Source organism: Physeter macrocephalus, chromosome 11 (assembly GCF_002837175.3).
Source record: "Physeter macrocephalus isolate SW-GA chromosome 11, ASM283717v5, whole genome shotgun sequence".
In the NCBI taxonomy this organism is placed as follows: domain Eukaryota; kingdom Metazoa; phylum Chordata; class Mammalia; order Artiodactyla; family Physeteridae; genus Physeter; species Physeter macrocephalus.
The window spans coordinates 23,829,361-23,836,895 of NC_041224.1; the positions used below are offsets into that span (position 1 = coordinate 23,829,361).

Sequence of the window (7,535 nt, forward strand, 5' to 3'; positions counted from 1 at the left end):
TTCCCCCACCCTCAGGCCCCGCCCCCAGCCACGCTCCTCCTTTCCATCCTCAGGCCCCGACCTCCTCTTCCCCTACCTCAGGCCCCGCCCCCAGTCCACCCTCAGCTCCGCCCCTCAACCCCCCCCCCCCGCCTCTCCTCGTTCCATTCAATTGTTGGATTGTCGGCGCCGCACTCGCTGCGGCGGCCGGCAGGGGGCGGGGTTCGAGCGTGGATTCACCCGGCGTCCCCCGGGCAGGGGCAGGTGCGGCGCACATTATGTAATAAGAAACAATATTTGTTAAAAATGAAAGAATATAGTTCAATATAATGTTTTTGAGAAAGAGGTACATAGGTGAAAAGGTCAGGCAATTTGGCTATATGAAAACTTTCTTTTTAAAAAGTAAATTAAGAAGGAAGGCGGCGCAGAGCTGGGCTGGCGGACGCGAGGCCGCGGGAGGGCGGCTGCGACGCCGTGTTGGGTCGCGCTCGGCGGGGAGGCCGAGGTGGCCGCATCAGTGCTGACGTGGGGCGACGTGGGCCGGCGCCGGTCTCGGTGGGGCCCGTCGTCCCACCTCCTAGCGTCCGTAAGCAGTGACGAGGCCCGCTACGTAAATCGCTTCGCGGCGGGTAAGTGGCGCGCCGGCTGGCGGGGCGGGCGGGGGCGCCGGAGCGGGGGCAGGGCGGAGCGGTTAGCCCGGCCGCCCCCGCCGTTTGCCCCGCGCACTCGGCGGGCGCTTTCCGAGGGGCCGCCTCGTCGGCTCCGAAGGAGGGGAGGCCGCCGGACAGGCGGGCGACGTGGCTCCGTCCTCTCCCGTCGCTCGCCAGAGCCGCCGCCTCCCGGTCCTCGCGACCCGAGACCGAGCGAGCGGGGCGCTGCCGCGGCGCTGCTGGAAGGCGCGCCGCCCTTGTTCCCCGCGTCCCCTTTGCGCCGGGACCAGCCAGCCCGGCAAGGCCGCCGGAGCCGGAGCGCGAACTGAGAGGGACGCGCGTCCTCGGATGTCTTCCCCGCGGTCTCCGCCGGGACCCGGACCCGGTCCCGAGTGTGAGCCTCTCACGCACCCTGCGCGGCTCGGGAAGGGGCGGCCGGCCGGCCGGGGTCAGAGCGATGCTGACCCGCGGGACCAGCCTCGGTCCGCACTGGAGGCCCTGTAACCGGGCGGCTCACCGGAGCGGCTTCCGAACAACTTTTCCTTTCCTGCCTAATTCGCCGGGCTGCTGGGAGTGCAGCCACCTTCCCTGGAAACAAACACAAACCGAGATGCGCAGGGCTAGAGGTCCAGTGTGAAGATTGTGTTAGATTACATGAATAATTCGCGTTCTCTGTTTTTTTCCCAGTGGGTACCATGTTTTTCTCCTAGTCTCGATCCTACTTTTGGATAACAAGCTGCTTTCCCTTCAAAGTCGTAGTCTGAAACTTTGAACTTAAAGGAACTTTTTTCCCCCAAAGAAAGGCAAATTGCAAACAATGTGTTTTGGCCAACTGATGCTAAGTATTAAGATACTGATGTTTAAAAAGCTGCTTATTGATCCAAACGCAGCTTTTCAATGGATTTGATCCTGGATGAGTAAACACTGAAAGCATTGTCATGTTAAGTGTTGGTAAAGACGCAACCATTTTTGGTGCATCTGTAAATAGTTCAGTGTAAGCAAATGCTTGCCCAGTGACTGGCTGTTCAACCTGGAGTCGCTTTGGTGAGTGTGAAGTTGTAATTACACGGATGTTTTGTGTACACATTTTATGAGTGTATGAATAAATTTTTATTGAATGTGTAAACACAAAGGAGCTCTTTAGTCTTTTTGTTTTCACATTGTCCCAGCAGTTAACTGAAATTGGGTGAGTTTAACAAACTCCAGACTCCATAGACTACTCTAGTTTCCTATTGGGGCAAATCACTGCATGATTAAAATATGAAATCATGTTTAAAATTATGCACATTTCATGAAAAGTAGGGAAGAGTTTCAGGTTGTTAACATACGTAAGGAATCCTGACTGAATCTTTACCAGTATAGACGTATATTCCTGATCCTGTTTTCCCCAACCTGGTATTCTCTACAGGTTAATATTCGGCCAGAAAAGTAAGTCAGGTTTATTGTTAAAGTGGGTAGTCAGTCTATTGGAAAGTGCTTAAATGTCTTGTACCATTTAGGTAGAATTTTAAACATAAAACTGAACAATACAAACTCTTAACAGTTGAACCATTGATGTTTTGACATGCAATCAGTATTGGTCATTAAGGAAATAAACCTGAAATGTGTTTGAATTCTGTTAAGTATTTCTACTTTATTGAACTGATGTCGACATATATAAAAGTCAACTTTGATAATAGCAGTATGTGCATTGAATACAATTTCAGTATTATCAGTACATGTATATGCATTGTAAAAATACAGATTTCAAGGAAAGTGTTTCTCATCCATTATACATATGTAGAAGTAAACATTTAAAATCATTTTGTTAATTTCATTTGAAAGAGCACAGGGTATTTAAAATACTTTTTACCATGGGAATCACACAATAAAGAGTGCCCTGTTCTTAAAAGTAAATCTCTCATTCATGGGTTTTCTTTTAATGATTCTGTAGGATATCCAGTAGCCAATAAGGGAGAATGAAGAAGAAAACCTAAGGATGACATTAGCTGGGATTTATCTTAATATTACTCATGAAGACAAGCCAAGTCTTATTGGTATAATACAGTTATAGCAATTTAAAAAAATGTCTAGTTTGCAAATCTTGACTGACCTTCCCAGGAGTGTTACGGGAAATTACTGGCAAGGTATATGTGAAACAATTTTGAGGGAAGGCATGAGCTAGTAGGTTATTTAGGACTGTTTAAATAACTCTCTCACTGGTGAAGAAGGACGCTTGCCTCCAAGAAAACCTTACTAGCAACTTTTTGTGAGGCTCTTTTGAAGTCTCTCAGTTCTCCCCAAATGGGAAGCATCTTCATGCATACTTTCTGAACAGAAAAGTACAACCAGACCCATCAAATGTCAAAATGAAACCCTGTGAAATTTTAACAGTGGGGTTCATGTGATTCTGACGTTGTTTACTTTTGAGAATTCCAGAAAACAAACTCAGTTTCTTCAAGGTTATCTTAGTGAAGTTTTTGTTTTTTTAACTCAGCAGATTTAAAATTAGACCATCCTAACTCAGAATCTCAAATGTCATAGAGTTTTGTTCATATTCTCATAAACAGCCTCTTTTTTTTTTCATTGGTAGCACAAAAATTATTTTTTTGCCTAGAAATCCTTAGGAATTTATATCCTAGCATTGATTATGATGAAAGCTTCCAGCTCTGGAATTGGGGCAACTGTGTATCACGCATAAAGACACTTGGGATGCTTTTGCACCTCTTAAAATTGATGGAGGAGTTAAATTTAACTTATTTAGGCATGTTTCTACACTTAGATACTAGTTTTGTTCATATACACAAGATAGGACCAACCTAGGTAAGTACAATAACGTTGAAATTCGTTTCTGTGAACCTTAGCTAATTCCAGTGTCTTATATACTCTTTCCCAGATTTGCTAGTTAGTAGTCAATGCAGTTGTACTTTATGTGTAAATAAATGTTTTGAAATGTACTTAAAGTGTGGTAATGGAGTGTTCTGTTGAAAGAAAAGCCCTACAATAATTAGCCAAGCAAATAACTTCCCCAATGGATTGAAAGTTATGTTTCCCTTCATGAAATGGGGCGGGGGCTCGGCCTGGCGGGGTGTGCTTGGAGAAGTGGAGATAGGCCATAACTATTTGAATTTCATTTTTCATTTCCTCCTTAGCAGCGGATTCTGCTGTTCATTGACTGAAATAGACGAAAGCAGGCACCAGGTGGGGAATGAACCGAAAGAGATGCTTGAATAGTTAATCCTTTGGTGATTTTAGTAAAGAGTTTAAACTTCTTAAATAATAATGGGTATCTGAAGCAATTAAACTGGAGTGGCCTTGAATCTGTATTAGAATGCTGCCTGATTTTCTGTATGATTCATATTCAAAATAGTAAAGACAGTATTTACAAGTGTTTCAAATAATTATTTAGAAGAACTGTTCCTGGCCACTTCTGTTTTTACACAAAAGTGTAAAAATTGTTATTTGAAAGTTATTCTAACTTTACTTCGCAAAGATTACAAAACTTTGAAAGTGGCATAATTTCCTGTTACTACTGTATTGCTTTGTTTTTCGTGTACTCATCTCCTTCCCCTAAAATGCATAATAACCATAGGCGCATCCCTGTCAGCTTCACATACGTGGCGTTTTGTAATTACAGTTGACTCTTGAGCAACGTGGAAGTTAGGGGCGCCGACTCCTGCTCAGTTGAATATCCCTGTATAACTTTTGACTCCCCCAAAACGTAACTATTAATAGCCTGCTGTTGACCAGAAACCTTACCAATAACATAAACAGTCAGTTAAAACATGTTTTGTATGTTATATGTATTATATACTGTATTCTCACAGTAAAGTAAGCGAGAGAAAAGAAAATGGTATTAAGAAAATCATAATAAGGAAGAGAAATACATTTACAGTACTGTACTGTATTTATCAATACCATAAGTTTATGAGATGAATCATTTGTCTGTACCTACATCAGTATTGTCATATGATACAAAACACTGCAGATGTAATATGTATTACTGACACGACATCAAAAATGAAAAGGTAATGTGAAAAAGAAATCTGTATTTATTTATAGGTATAACGATTCATACATTAATAGTGAAGAAGCAGCAATATGATTACCTAGTGTAATTGATATGATTGCTTCACGGTAGCCTAGCCCAAACACTAATGAATGAATCATTGTAGAAATTTATGGCATACAGTATTACAGTCATATTCATAATACAGTATTGGAAAGATTGTTACTTTTTTTTAAAAAACCACCTACCTGTGATGATAGGTGATTTGCAGTTCCTCCAATTATGAGAGAGAGAAATACTGTACGGTAATGTAGTTCTTTGAAAGCAAAGTTATAAAACAGTAAGAAAACTAACACATTATTTTATATTAAATATCACCTTATGCCTGTGTAAGGATAGACTAGTATTTACATATATTTTACACTTTCATGACATACCTTTTACTTATTTCAATAATTATAGGCTATGAGTTTCATCTGTGAGTTTTTTCAAATTATTGCAAATCTCCAAAAAATTTTCCAATATATTTTTATCTATTTATTTGTTTGTTTTTATTTACTTATTTTTGCTGCGTTGGGTCTTAGTTGCGGCATGCAGGACCTTTGTTGAGCTGTGCTGGATCTATCGTTGTGGCGCGTGGGCTTCTCTCTAGTTGCGGCATGTGGGTTTTCTCTCTCTAGTTGTGGTGTGTGGGCTTAGTTGCCCCCAATGACACGTGGGATCTTAGTTCCCTGACCAGGGATCGAACCCGTGTCCCCTGCATTGGAAGGCGGATGCTTTACCACTGGACTACCAGGGAAGTCCCTCCAATATATTTATTGAAAAGAATTCGCATATACGTGGACCCATACTGTTTCAAACCTGTGTTGTTCAAGGGTCAACTGTACTTCTCTCTCCTAGCTAGCCTGCCTTTTCCCAGTTTCTTAATTGACTTGGTTGAGGAGGACCAGCTTTACAATATAAGCTTCATATTCTTCTCCTACTTTCTTTCAAACCTTACTTGCTGTTGCTACTTAAATCATAGTTAACCTCTGAGGATCTTCTTCTTTACCAAAGAGCTAAAACCTTTCTTCATCCAGAACTCAAGAAACAGATTATACTTTTCTCTGTTCTTTCTCTTCCTGCTTCCGTTAGAGGTGTACTACCCTTTATTCCACGTTCTTTTCTTTTTGTTTTGACTGTGCTAATTGCAGTGGGGTCTTTATTTTGCCTTTCTTGCAAAAACCATAGCTAATAAGGGGTAGAACTCAAGTGAACACCCAGATCAACCTCCAGTGCCACGCTGTTTATATCGCACACTGCTATGCTACGACCACTAGACCGCGTTGCCACCTCAGGAATTGGGGACAAGGGAAGTGGGGAATGAAGAGAGAGGACTCCTGGATAAGGTGGCTGAACCGATGGTGATGTCACTCCCCAATCAAGATAAAAGTACAGCAAGAGGTGAGATGCAGAGCAAGGGAGTTGAGGTTAGTTTCAAACATATTAGACTTGAGGATCTCTGAAGAAACCGTTAAGAGATGTCGAATAGGCAGATACATACAGGCTAGAGCTCAGGAGAGAGAGGTCCAGGCTGGAGGTGAGATTTGAGACACATCAAGGGGGGATGAGGCAGCCTAGGGGGAGAGTGTGGAGGTGTTTATGACTGGAAGCCTGGGAATACCAGTACTTAAAGAGTGGGCCAAAGGAGACTAAGGCGAAGGACTGGATAGCTTGGAAGGGAAACATGAACGTGGTGTCCTGAAGAGTTCAAGGAGGGCGAAATTTGGGGAGTAGGAAATGCTGTAGGCATGTTAAGGAGGATAGGGACTAAAGATCATTCGTGAAGACTTGGCAAGCAGGTGATCAGTCAGTGATGACTTCTTAGAGAGTAGTTGGAATGAAATAATTCTCTGATGAGCCTGAGTCAGGATCAGGTTTATCTGATGGTCATTATTCTGTTGTGAGGCTAGTCATTTGCTCTCTTGATGTCTTGTGACAGGGTGGCAGGAAGCTGAGACTGTCTTCGATGCTGGCAGCCTCTGGGAAGAGGAAATGGGTGGCTGTTCCCAGACTTCACCAAATACCTTTTTCTGCTTTTCGAGTTCTGAATCATAATGTATTACTTAGAAATTAAACCAAAGAATATGGTATTTCCAGGAGAAATTGGGATTTACTTCTCTCTTCTTATATGGTGCCATGCTCATCATTATTATTCAGATAATATTACCATTATTCCTTGTTTAAACATCTGTCTCCCTCATTAGAACCCAAGCTGCTAGAGATCAGGGACATCTTGTTATCTGTGTCTTGGTGCCAAGCAAAAGGGCTGGGGTATCTTGGGTGCCAATCACTGTTTAATAAATCAATAGCCCCTGCCCTCATGGTTACACAGTTGTTATGGAAGATAAGATGTCCCCACGTAAAATGCCAGTGTAATATAACACAGAATAAGGTTTAATCTGAAGGAATGTCACCATCCTTGTTTCTTGTTCATGTTGTAGGTTGCCTGGTTCGAGTGCCTTTCCTCATTGTCCCTATGGTCGGGTGGGGGCAGGTGGTAACAGTAACCATTGTCTTGGTGCCCGTAGTAAGTTGCAGCACACCTGCCTGCAGACTCAGTTTTCAAATTGGGTGGGATGGTGTGACATCATTTTAGAGGGACCACTTAGGAGGGAACCCCGGAAATAGCATGTTTGTTGCCAAGCATGTCTGTTGCTGGCATAGACGCCTGGAAGGAACTTAGGTATGCGGATGTTGGTCCTTTCAAATCTAAAACAAATTGAGGGCTCACTGCTCTCCTTTTGTCTTTTTCTTTGCCAACTTTACTTCATTCAGCATGTCAAATGTGTATTTTAAAGAGATATTAGTAAAAAAAAAAAAATGGGGTTTAATTGCTAGAGTGTCGAAAACAGCTTTCGTAAAGGATTAAAGGCTAT

General features: G+C 42.9%; 1 protein-coding gene across 12 annotated transcripts in view; it reads left to right on the forward strand.

Annotated features, from left to right (window-relative positions):
• Nucleotides 1–404: 404 nt before the first annotated feature.
• The window catches only part of CREM (cAMP responsive element modulator), a 112,597-nt gene continuing 105,466 nt past the window's right edge, over nt 405–7,535 (forward strand). For all 12 annotated transcript variants that reach the window (XM_055087805.1, XM_055087806.1, XM_055087807.1 and 9 more), the window contains exons 1-2: nt 405–608; nt 3,761–3,809. The gene's annotated coding sequence lies outside the window, so the exon portion shown is untranslated. The remainder of the gene's footprint in view (nt 609–3,760; nt 3,810–7,535) is intronic.